Consider the following 13,912-nt stretch of genomic DNA (forward strand, 5'->3'; position numbering starts at 1 on the left):
GAGGTGAGCAATGCTGCCGTGTGGAGATTCCCATAACAGCGGGCAGCAACACGAGGGCGAGCGGTTGCTAGGCAATGGTGAGCACTAGGAACAAACATGCCAAAACGTATTTGCGCACCGCGCTAGAGACAGAGAGGAAAGGCTGCGCAGCGGTCATGTCAGGCTAACTCAGCCACACTTTTACACTCACCACAGGCCTGTTCCAGGACAAGTGGAGACGCCAGTGAGTACTTAACAATCACCATATTACAAGCAAAGCCCCATTATTATAGGAGGCATCTCTCCTTTCCAGGACAAGCACCACGTGTATACAACCAATAATGGAGAAGACAGATTCTCTAGCTGATTTAAGAGCAGATGTGCATATAGTCAGGAAGACTAGGAAGCCAGAAAAACTACCCAAATGTAAAACTTGCAGACATTCATTCAGAAAGTCAGAACGGAACTATTGCTCAGACTGTAAGACTAGCTCAAAGAGAGCTGAGGCACAAGGGCCACCAGTATTGTCAGAGATTACTCAGGGAAATGATGCAGACATTAGAGCTCAAAGATGAGACAGTCTAAGGCTGACAAGTAATTAGGCCTCCAGAAAAAATCCAAATGAACCTTTCCAATATTCAATTCCGTCACACAAGCTATTGAGACAGAATGGAACCAACCCGAGAGACGATTAGCACTCACTCAAAGGTTCTTCAAGACCTAACCAATTCCAGAGGAACACCAAAGGAAATGGGACAAAGCCCCCAAGGTAGATTCTGCTGTTGCACGTCTATCTAGACTAACAGCACTACCAGCAGAGGAGGCAGCATTCAAAGATCCATTAGACCTCCGCATTAGACCTCCGCCTATGTCCAGGCCACAGCAATACTCCAGCTATAGCTGGCTTAGCCTGCACGGCCAAGCATTGGGCACAGGAAATAGCTCAACACCCACCTTCTTCAAGAGAGGCATTACAAGGGGAGGTAGACAAGCTGATGACTGCATTTACATTCCTAGCAGAGGCTGCCATGGAAATCACCAGATTAGCTGCAAAAACAGTAGTTACCAGACATGCCTTATGGCTTTAACACTGGTTGGAGACACAGCATCTAAACTGAGGCTTCACAGGCGATTCACGGACCAGATCTCAAACAAATTATAACCGACGTTACGGGAGGGAAGAACACATTCCTCCCCACACACGACAAGAAAACCAAGATTCGATTCCAATAAAAAGGCGTGGTCAACACAGAACAGACCTTTTCGTCCCTTTCGCTCAAACTTCAGGACATCTACAATTGACCAGACACAGAAACGTAGAACACCATGGCACCAACAAACCTGTGCTAATACAAATATAACAACCACCAATAGAACAACATCGGCCTGAATCACTCCAGGAGGGGCAGAGTCTGGTAGGGGGCAGACTGCAAAAATACCTTGGAGTTTGGGAAACACGTGACAGATTCATGGGTTCTAAGAATAATCCAACAGGGCTACAAAATGCCCTTCTCACCCCACCTACCACCCAGAAGGTTTCGCACCTCTACTTCCACAAACAAACAACAGCTCTTGCTTCAGACCGTCAAAACACTAATGACATCTGGAGTAATACAGGAGGTGCCTCAGGATCAGAGGTTTCTATTCCAACCTCTTCTTAGTAAGGAAGGGTACCTTCAGCCCGGTACTCAACCTGAAACCTTTAAATCCAATGGTCACCAAACAGAAGTTCAAAATGGAATCAGTCCGATCAGTTATAGCTACTATCGTACCCAACAACTTCATGACTTCCATCGACTTACAAGATGCATACCTCCATGTACCAATATGCCCCGAAACCCGCAAATTCCTAAGATTTGCTATAGGAGACCACCACTACCAATTTATGGCCTTACCTTTTGGACTCTGCGCCACGTTTCTTTACAAAAATCCTGAACCCACTTATAGCCCATCTCAGACTATTAGGAATAAAGATCCTACCATATCTAGACGACCTACTGATATCAGCCCCATCAGCAGATCAGACAGCCAGAGATACCCAAACATGTCTTCAGGTGCTAACCCAACACGGTTGGCTGATAAATTACAGCAAAAGTGCATTACAACCAAGCCAGAACATCAAATTTCTGGGCCTAAACTTTGATTCGCAACGACAGAGAGTATTCTTGCCACAGGACAAGATAGACAATCTGATACAGACAACTCAACAATTCCAAGCGTCCCAGACAGTATCAGCAGAGGACTGTCTAAGACTACTCTGGCTGATGGTATCCGCATTAGAAGCAATACCCTTCTCCAGATTTCACATTCGGCCACTCCAAAACAACTTTCTAGCCCAGTGGAACAAGAACCACAAGGATTTACAACAAACCATAAACATAGCCACGGCCAGACTGAGCTTACAGTGGTGGACAGTACCACAAAACCTCAACAAGGGCAGAAGCTGGGCCCCCAGCCACCGGGAAGTGGTGACCACAGACGCCAGCCTAAGAGGCTGGGGAGCAGTTTATCACAACCACACTCTACAGGGCAGATGGGCGCCAGGAGAAGACAAGCTTCCAATCAACATCCTGGAACTCAGAGCAATCACTCTTGCTCTGGAGGGCTGGTCAGCACTCCTACGATCTCCCTCAGTCAGAGTTCAATCCGACAATGCCACAGCTGTGGCATATGTCAACAAGCAGGGAGGTACACGCAGCAGGTTAGCCATGCAGGAAGTATCCAGGATTCTAGTATGGGCAGAACAAACAGTAACCAACCTCTCAGCAGTATTCATACCGGAAGTACAGAACTGGGAGGAGGACTACCTGAGCAGAACAACGATCAATCAAGGAGAGTGGTCACTCAACAACGAGGTATTCCATCAGTTTGTATACAGATGGGTAAATCCGGAGATCGACATGCTAGCCTCAAGACAAAATGCAAAACTTCCAGTCTACTGTGCCAGGACAAGGGACCCTGGAGCAGCATATCTGGATGCTCTAGTCATTCCCTGGGACTTCAAGATGGTGTACGCCTTTCCACCACTAGCAATCCTTCCCAGAGTAATCGGAAGGATAAAAATGCCACAACAATACTCAAAGCACCCGACTGACTTAATCCAACTATCCATTGCCAAACCCTGGCGATTGCCTCTCCGCCCAGACTTACTTACCTCAAACACCTCAACTTACCACTACTTAGTTTAACGGCATGGCTCTTGAGACCAGGTGGTGGACACAACAGGGGTATTCAAAGAAAGTATTAGACATTCTTCTGCAAGCACGGAAACAGACTACGTCTAAGGTGTACTACAAGTGTGGAGAAGATTCATAACATGGTGTCAGCAGCATGATTTTCACTGCGAGGAAAGCTCTTCTTCAGGGGCGTAACTATAGAGGAAGCAGACCCCCCCGGTTGCAGGGGGGCCCAGGAGTGTAGGGGGCCCAGTGAGACCCTAATTAGTTTGCAATTTTAATATATCTTGGTAAAATAGGCCAACTTATAAATATTTTGGGGCCCTAAATTGAATTTGCTATGGGGCCCAGTAACAACTAGTTACGCCACTGCTCTTCTTATTCTGTAATTGAATTCCTCACAGAGGGATACAACAAAGGCTTGGCACTTCAGACACTTAAGACTCAGATGTCAGCTCTCACTGCCTTAACGCACATACGTTGGGCAGACAAGACTGAGATACAACAATTTTTTAGGGGTGTAGCTAGAACAAGGCCATCACTAAAACAACCTCTTCCGACTTGGGATCTGCCACTCGTTCTAACTGTCTTACAGAAGGAACCCTTTGAACCACTGGAGTCATGTGACCTCAAGTGGTTGTCACTTAAAGTTATATGTTTGGTCGCCATCACATCGACCAAGAGAGTGTCTAAGCTTGCCGCACTTTCCTGTAAGGAACCATGGACATCTGACAAAGTGGTACTTAGAACCGTACCAGGGTTCTGTGTCAGAATTCCACATTAACCAGGATATCATTCTTCTCATCATTTTGCCCTCAACCAACACATGAACAAGAGAAATCACTTCACACATTGGATGTGGTGAGAGCACTAACAATATACTTAAAAAGATCACTGAAGTACCGAAGATCTGACATGTTATTTGTATCATATGCTACTACACACAAGGGGCTAGCTGTATCGAAGAGAACTATTGCTCGTTGGCTAGTGGAAACAATTAACATAGCTCATGATTACCAACGAAGACCCAGGCCCTTTGTAGTAAAAGCCCACTCAACAAGAGCACAGAGTACTTCATGGGCACTTCAACATATGGCCACAGCCGAACAGATCTGTACCTGGGCTTCACCAAACACTTTTATAAAGTTCTATAGGTTGAACGTTTCTGCTTCACAACCATACAATAGGTAGAATTGATAGCGAGAAGTATAAAATCCCCTTTTCTGTAGTCGGCCCTCCTGTCAGTGCAGACGTATTGGGACATCCAAAAGCTGTCCCTCTAAACAGGGTGGGCATAACTGCAGGATGCGTAGCTTAATTTGCCTATTCACTGTGCTACTGCACGGCGTGTTTGGCCGAAAAGTTTTACAGGCTGCAGTAGCACAGCGAATAGGCAAATTAAGCTACGCATCCTGCAGTTATACCCACCCTGTTTTGAGGGACAGCTTTTGGACGTCCCAATACGTCTGCACTGACAGGAGGGCCGACTATAGAAAAGGGGATTTTATACTTACCGAAAAAAAACCTTTCTAGTAGCCCGAACTGTCAGTGCAGTAAGTCCCACCCAGGCTGATTTATGGGCATCGGGACCTCTTTCTCGCTATCAATTCTACCTATTGTCTCTTGGCTTTCTTTCTGACTATACTGTCTCCACTAACTGAGCTTTACAAAAAAACTGAGGAGAAGAGGTGGAGCCAGAAGGGAGGAGGGACCAGGAGTCAACAACTTTATTCAGTCCTGCCTCCAGAGGTGAAGGATGACAAATCCCAATTCGTCTGCACTGACAGTTCGGGCCTACTAGAAAGGGTTTTTTTCAGTAAGTATAATTCCCATTATTGTTAAGATTGCAAATCCAACAATAAGTCTGACACACTGGAGGCACCCGTATTATCCCCACAACCCTTTCTCTTCCAATCTGTGGAGGGTTATACTTCTAAAAAATTAAAACAGGAAAGGAACTCTTAACTCCCAAAATAAACAGGATCTCAAAGGTTACACACGAGGGCTGACAACCGTCAGAAGGTCAAAAAATGCTCCAAATTATAAAGAAAAAAGTACCCCGTAGGTAACAACCTAATCAATATCCAGCATACATTAAATCTCTTAGGATTTGAAATTAATTAATTAAATAAATAAGTTAAGGTGAAAAAAGTGCCCAATCAATTAATTAATTAATTGATCAACTACTTGAATTTAGAATAATTCATAAATACTATAAAGTGCCAATTAGTGCATAATATCCATTGAGTAGTTTAATCAATTATCATTCTCAAATTAAATAACAATTCATGGTTGAACTCAACCAAAAAAAGCTAAAAAGATAAAATGACAAAGTTCATCAACGGAGTGCAATTAATTAGGAAAAGATGCTTAAATTAAGTGAGGATTATTAAAAACACATAGGAAAGGTATATTAAATTAATCAAGTGCTGGTATTTATATAAAGAATGCTGGAAATTAAATTAATTGAAAGGATCCCATTAGATTAAAATATGACCACAATTGGGTCATAGAGAGGATATAATGAAACATAAGAAGGTGGAGTTGTCCCAAAACTAACTGCCTGTTGTTTTGATTGTTGGATGATTGTTTAAGATAAAAAAGACCGTAGCAGTAAGGATTAGATCCAACCCCAGTAAAAGCACCAGGAAACAATAATTAAAATACAGGATTTGAGCGACTCGCCAACGCGCGTTTCGCTTAATAGCTTTCTCAAGGCGAAAAAATCGCCTTGAGAAAGCTATTAAGCGAAACGCGCGTTGGCGAGTCGCTCAAATCCTGTATTTTAATTATTGTTTCCTGGTGCTTTTACTGGGGTTGGATCTAATCCTTACTGCTACGGTCTTTTTTATCTTAAACAATCATCCTTCCATTCTAAGGGGCCGGTGATTTGTGGCTTATTAGGGTCAACTTACTCTCTTTAAGATCAGGGCAAGTTAATATACCAAAGCCACAGTCTCGGTTACCCTGTCCTGCCTCCCTCTTTGTGGTGTCCCAGACTTAGAAAACAACAGGCAGTTAGTTTTGGGACAACTCCACCTTCTTATGTTTCATTATATCCTCTCTCTTTTCTGCTGACCGTAGCATTGGTATTATTTTTACCCAATTGTGGTCATATTTTAATCTAATGGGATCCTTTCAATTAATTTAATTTCCAGCATTCTTTATATAAATACCAGCACTTGATTAATTTAATATACCTTTCCTATGTGTTTTTAATAATCCTCACTTAATTTAAGCATCTTTTCCTAATTAATTGCACTCCGTTGATGAACTTTGTCATTTTATCTTTTTAGCTTTTTTTGGTTGAGTTCAACCATGAATTGTTATTTAATTTGAGAATGATAATTGATTAAACTACTCAATGGATATTATGCACTAATTGGCACTTTATAGTATTTATCAATTATTCTAAAATCAAGTAGTTGATCAATTAATTAATTAATTGATTGGGCACTTTTTTCACCTTAACTTATTTATTTAATTAATTTATTTCAAATCCTAAGAGATTTAATGTATGCTGGATATTGATTAGGTTGTTACCTACGGGGTACTTTTTTCTTTATAATTTGGGTTATACTTCTACTCTAAATACACCACTTAGACCAGCCATGCCACTACCACCAAGTACTCCCCAACCAGGCACAATGGAGAGCCTCACATTCATGCCCTGGAACCAATCTGCACCACCCCTTACCCAGGTGCCACCGCAATCTGGGGAATTTTTGCACGTTTGTGTCTGACCACCCCCCATAGCAGGACTGACAAACGGGTAGACCAACAAAGAAACGCTAGGCTATGCTTGCACTAGCTTCTCCTTCAGAGAAGGATTGGCTTCAGATGAAGATGGTACCCCCATCCCAGACATTGATACCTCTGACCATTTACTGTCAAATACAGATTCAGAGGATGACCATCCCTCAACATCCCTCCATAGCTTGTGTAATGGAGTTGAAAATTGGGAATGTTAATTTGGATTTCTTTTGAACCCCTAATAGTTTTTCGGTCCTAGAGAGGGTTCCGTCTCATCCTTCAGTTCCAGTGTCTGCATCATTTCCCTAAGTAATATTTTAGATCAGGGGTGTCCAAAAGGTAAAAGGTAGGCTCTACCAGCAGACCTTTAGCTGGTGATCAGTAAATCTAAAGATACTGTGAACAGTTTGTCTTAATCACCCTCCTATTTCATGTTTTTCGTTCACATAAGTTACTTAAGAAATAAGTGTTTGTTAAATATAGCAATATCCATTTTCCCATAAATCAGTATTTAAGTAATATTTTCCATGGAACAGCTAACAATGTCAATGGAATGCTAACAATGTTTTATGGATGTAGATCATAATGGGGCAGCATAACTAAAAGTAGACCTTGCATTAGTAAAGTATGGGCACACCTGTTTTAGACACTTCATGATTACAGTCCAGACCTTTTCGCCCCTTTTGTTTTACCTTTTGGGCCCCCCAGACAGACTAGATCAACAAACGCAGTAGACCACCCTGGCAACAACAGAGTCGTCTCAACATCAAGAAGCCAACCATGAACCACTGTGGCCTGACTCAGCCCAGCAAGGGCCAGAGCTGGTCGGTGCAGGTTGCAGAGAATGGGAATGGAGAATGGGAAACACACGTAAGAGAGAACACCTCTTACAACAAGCGGTCCAATCATTCCTGCAGACAGGAGTAATATAGGACATTCCACACGACCAGAAATACAGAGTTCTATCTTCACCTCTGGAGGCAGGACAGAAGAATAAAAAACTCTTGACCCCCTCCCCTAGTATATCTAGTGTGAAACCACCTCCCATTACCAGTTCTTTTGTCCTGCCTCGAAGGTGTAGGACAGAAAAGTGTTTTTGGTGATGATAAAATTTTTTCTCCTTAACTGATTTTTCTTCCGACTAGGAACAGAGGATTGGAGGCATGCAGAGCTGTCTCCCAACCGGTTGTGTTTTCCCTCTTTGCTGGAAGTTTGCATGGATGCACCCAGAATCAAGGCTTTTATGTACACAGGAATTGGAGACATGCAGAGCTGTCCCACTATGTGTATATATTCCCTCCTTGCTGGCATATAGCAGCAAGTGGAATGCAGTCATGCTGTTATATACAAAAGGCTGCGGAACAATGCGCAGACCAATTAAGGGCAGTGGTATATACACGGTGTCTGTTACAGCACCCTAATCACCCTGTATCAGGAGGGATATAAGTATGCCTTGCTACCTTAAAATCCCCAGCATGGAACATATTAAATCCATGACTATCTGGAGACCTCGGAAGGTATGGGAAAACTCGCCCACCTTCCCTGACTAGTGGGGATATTGGCACTAATCTAGGCTCCTCGCACAGCCTACACTAAGGCACACCCAGTTTGGCGAAGACCGAACACGGTGATGTCATGCGTACGTTTCGCAACTGACGTCACCACAAGGTACTATAAAACTTACCAGTAACCCCGCGGCGCCCCGAGAGCCATGTTTTCGCCACAAAGCACAGCACAGAGAGAAACACCTAAAGGGAACAACAGTAAAACAAGTGCAGCACGGACTGCTGTTAGCTTGTTTACAACACGATTTCTACCTGGGGCCTGCCATAACAGAGAGTTCAGACTCCCTTACAGAACTCCCTTCTCAGCCTCAAAACTATAGGCCAGTTAGTCTGACGTCAGTGGTAGGAAAGCTTTTCGAAGGGTTAATAAAGGATAAGATACTGGACTTGATAGCAAATCATAATACTATGAGTTTGTGCCAGCATGGTTTTATGCGTAATAGATCTTGCCAGGTATGTAGAGACCTCGATTCTGGGATGGCAGTGGATGTGATTAACTTAGACTTTGCTAAAGCATTTGATACAGTGCCACACAAAAGGTTACTGGTTAAATTAAGGAATGTTGGCCTGGAACATAGTATTTGTACCTGGATAGAGAACTACAAAAGCTAAAAGAGTGGTGGTAATGGAACATTTTCTAATTGGACCAGTGTTGTTAGTGGAGTACCGCAGGGCTCTGTACTAGGTACCTTGCTTTTCAACTTGTTTATTAATGACCTGGAGGTGGGCATTGAAAGTACTGTTTCTATTTTTGCAGATGATACTAAATTGTGCAGAACTATAGGTTCCATGCAGGATGCTGCCGTTTTGCAGAGTGAGTTGTCTAAGTTGGAAAAATGGGCAGCAAACTGGAAAATGAGGTTGATAAATGCAAGGTTATGTACAAAAATATACACTAAATGGCAGTGTGTTGGGAGTTTCCTTAAATGAGAAGGATCTAGGGTTTTTTTGTAGATAACAAGTTGTCTAATTCTGGGCAGTGTCATTCTGTGGCTACTAAAGCAAATAAAGTTCTGTCTTGCATAAAAAGGGCATTAACTCAAGGGATGAAAACATAATTATGCCTCTTTATAGGTCCCTGGTAAGGCCTCATCTGGAGTATGCAGTGCAGCTTTGGGATATAAATGAGCTGGAGAGAGTGCAGAGACGTGCAACTAAATTGGTTAGAGGGATGAAAGACTTAAATTATGAGGGTAGACTGTCAAGGTTGGGGTTGTTTTCTCTGGAAAAAGGGCGCTTGCGAGGGGACATGTAAAGTGTAATGGGTACAAAGGTCCCCTGCTATTTGTCTATAATGTTATAGACAAATAGCAGGAGACCTTTTTACCCATAAAGTGGATCACCGTACCAGAGGCCATCCCTCTAGACTAGAAGAAAAGAACTTTCATTTGAAGCAACTAGGGGGTTCTTCACAGTAAGGACAGTGCGGTTGTAGAATGCACATTAATTAAAAGTAGAGAGGGGTGTGTGTATGGATGCTGGGTTTTCATTTGGAGGGGTTGAACTTGATGGACTTTGTCTTTTTTCAACCCAATTTAACTATGTAACTATGTAACTAAGGGATAACATCCAGGTTGCCAAGTCGGTTAAAAAACCCATACATACACTGAGAAAGACTGAACACACTCTGTTCTGATTGCAGACCGGCAGAACCACCGGTCTTGTCACCTCAGGCCCACAATACCTCTGAAAGTAATTTCATTCTCAGAGAGAGTACTCAAAATGATGAGGAACAATACCGTAGCAATGCTCATTCCCCTGTGGTGGTAAAAGAGCGACCAGCTCTAGTAAGGCAAGAGCAGCCATCAACATCCCAAATTCGCCCACAATTTGGAGATTTTTTGCAATGGATAGAATCCACTTTCCAAGCTACTCCTCAGTATACACCCCCCAATAGAAAACGGAGGGCACAGGACATACTTTCAGATTCCTCAGGACTTGAGGATTCCATTCCAGAGGAGAAGACTGGCCCAGCAAGTGCATCTGAGTTACATCCATCAGACCACCAAGATTCCGAATCTAACGGTGATTCTGACACAGATCATGCAAATGCATTCGCCAAACCTGAGATTTCAGGAAAACTTTTAAAGGCGATGATGGAGACACTAGAAATTAAGGATGAGTCAGTAACAATTTCCAAAGCTGATAAGAGTGCTAGGAGTCCATCAGAAGAGAGAAAGCCATTTCTTAGACCACTGAGGCTGAATGGTCACAACCAGATCGTCGATCTAGAAGATCCAGAAGAGCAGCGCAAAATATGGGATAAACCGGCAAGGGTGGACTCCACAGTCACACGTCTATCCAAGCAAACTACCCTCCCTATGGAGGTGGCAGCATTTAGGGATCCAATGGACAAAAAACTAGAATCGGCTCTAAAAAGAGCATATACACAATCCGCAGCAATCTTACGGCCAGCAACAGTGGCGGCAGGTTTGGCACTAACAGCAAAACACTGGGCTTAGTTGCTGATAGACCAACCACCTACATCAGCACAGCAGCTATCTTCAGAGGTAGATAGACTTCATACTACAGCATTTCTGGCAGACTCAGCCTTAGAGATGGTGCGATTGGCAGCACAATCAACAGCAAGTACTGTAGTCGCTAGAGCCCTTCTGTCGCCCTTCACTTGCTGTTGATTTTGCTGCCAATCGCACCATCTCTAAGGCTGAGTCTGTTGGGCGACAGCATCCAAGAACAAACTACTCAATCTCAAATATGCAGGCAATTCATTGTTTGGCCTTGAGTTAAAACAGATAATTACAGATGTTACAGGGGGTAACTGGTTCCTCCCGATGGGAAAGAAGGGGCGACCGGATCAGGCACACAGGATTTCTAATAGAAGACCGTGGCAATCCCAGAGTAAGAATTTTCGTTCCTTTCGTTCATCTTCATTCAGAAACACCAACTCCGATCAGGGCACACGGAAGCCAGAAACCCTGAAGCCCTTACCCTCATGACTCCATCTCACAGGACCCAAAGTCTCAAGTAGGGGGATGACTAAGCCACTTCCATCCTACTGGGAGACACATGTTACAGATCAATGGGTCCTGCAAATCATTCAAAATGGCTACAGAATCCCCTTTTCATCCCTTCCGCCAAAGTGATTTATTCCATCAGTGGTCTCCCCAAAAAATACTGGAGGCACTGGATCAAGCAATATCCTCTCTCCTACGGGCAAGGATCATTACACCGGTACCAGACTCATAAAAATTCAGAGGCTTCTACTCCAACCTCTTTCTAGTACCAAAGAAGAAGGGCTCTTTCAGACCAGTCCTCAATCTAAAAAAGTTTAACTAATTTGTTTACAACCACAAATTCAAAATGGAGTCGGTATGCTCTGCCATAGCCTTCATGGAACCAAACAATTATATGGTCTCAATCAACCTCAAAGATGCTTATTTGCATGTGCCAGTCCATCCAATGTTGCAACCATTCCTGCTATTCGCAATCAAGGAGCAACATTTTCAGTTCACAGCTGTACCCTTCGGACTCTGCATGAGACTGTCTTCAACTACTAGGCTACATGGTGGCAGCATTGGAGGCCATACCTTATGCCAGATTCCATATGAGGGGACTGGGAAGTAGTCACGACTGAAGCCAGCAAGTTTGAGTGGGGTGCAGTATACCGCACACTTACTCTTCAGGGCCGGTGGACACAACAGGAATTGCAACTTCCAATCAACATTTTGGAACTCAGAGCAATTGTCTTAGCGATACACGGCTGGTCAGACCAACTCCGATCACGTCCAGTCAGGGTGCAATCGGACCATGCTACAGCAGTGGCATATGTCAACAAGCAAGGAGGGAGACGGAGCAGCCTTGCGGTGCAGGAAGTAGAAAAGGTGTTGACATGGGCAGTCCCAGTCATCTCTACAATATTCATACCTGGGCTTCTGAACAGGGAAGCAGACAGAGTGAAAGACCAGGGAGAATGGGCCTTGCACAAGGAAGTATTCGCACAGTTGATGGAAATGTGGGGAGTAGCAGACATAGACATGTTAGCATCCAGACAAAATTTCAAACTTCCATGCTCCAGGACCAGAGACCCGAGAGCGGCATTTACGGATGCACAGGTTTCGGCCCTCTCTGCATTATCCAACGTTAGGTGGACAGAGGATTCTATCATTTAGAGATTTCTTCAGGGAGTCCTACATGCTAGGCCCCCGCTCAAAGATCCTACTCCATCTTGGGACCTACCTTTAGTACTTTCAGTGCTACAAAGACCCCTGTTCAAGCCCATTGCTTCATGTGAGCTTAAGTGGTTATTTCTCAAGGTAGCATTTCTTATTACAATAACATCCGCAATAAGAGTGTCAGAAATGGCAGCATTATCTTGTAAAGAACCATGGTTAATTCTCCATCAGGATAAGGTGGTTCTCAGAACAGTACCAGGATTCCTACCAAAGGTAGTTTCAGGCTTCCATATTAATCAAGAACTGGTTTTACCATCGTTTTGTCCTAACCCATCTAATAACAAAGAGTCAGAGCTATCTATATCCAGACCCTGGCGATTGCCTCTCCGTCCTGACTTGTCACTCAGGAACCCCTCAATCACCCCAACTTGACTCTCCTCCGTTTGACAACGTGGCTTTGAGACCGGGTGGCTGACCGGACTGGGTTACTCACAAAATGCCATAAACGTTCTATTACAAGCAGTCCACATCTATAGTGTGGTGGACATTTCTAGCATAGTGCCAGCAACAAGGTCTTCACTGGGAGGGTGAGTCCCCATACAGAGTAATTGAGTTTCTCACGGAAGGGTTCCGGAAAGGATTAGGCCTCCACACGCTCAAAACACTAGTGTCAGCCCTAATAGCCTATAAAAATCATAGGAACGTGTCAGTATAAAGTAAATGCTGCACCTGTAATCGTTCTCCAAAAAGCCCCCCCTCAAAGCCGCCCCCAGCCCCGTGAACCTGTGTGCTGCCGACCCGCTGACACTACTAACAGATCTTCTGGGTTGCTTAAGTGACACGGTTTACTTGTTCAAGATGGTCCTACCGTTCTTGTACTGATAAGCATACACTATACATTATCTCTGCACCGTGTAATAATTAGTAACAGCCCTTTTAATGACCTGTTTATAATGCCTTGTTTATGTTTATTGCTATGCAGCACTGCTGACGCTAGACTGCACCCTCTACAGCAATCCTGAGCAGTGCGGATAGGGGAAACAATAGTATTTTTTAAGAAAAGTCCCCTATAGAATGGGGACTTCACCCATTAAGCAAATAGGTGCCCCAATGCAGCTGTCCACACCAGGAGATTTCTCCCAGTGCACAGGCCACCTTAAAAGAGAACTGAACCCTAACAGTGAATATGGATAGAAATGCCATATATTACATGCTGAATCAGCCTAAAGGTTAAGCATCTTCACATGAACTCCCTATATTGGATTTTGTTAAAGGGGTTATTCACCCAAATTAATTTTTAGTATGA

The sequence above is a fragment of the Xenopus laevis genome, chromosome 9_10L (assembly GCF_017654675.1).
Source record: "Xenopus laevis strain J_2021 chromosome 9_10L, Xenopus_laevis_v10.1, whole genome shotgun sequence".
Classification (NCBI taxonomy): Eukaryota; Metazoa; Chordata; class Amphibia; order Anura; family Pipidae; genus Xenopus; species Xenopus laevis.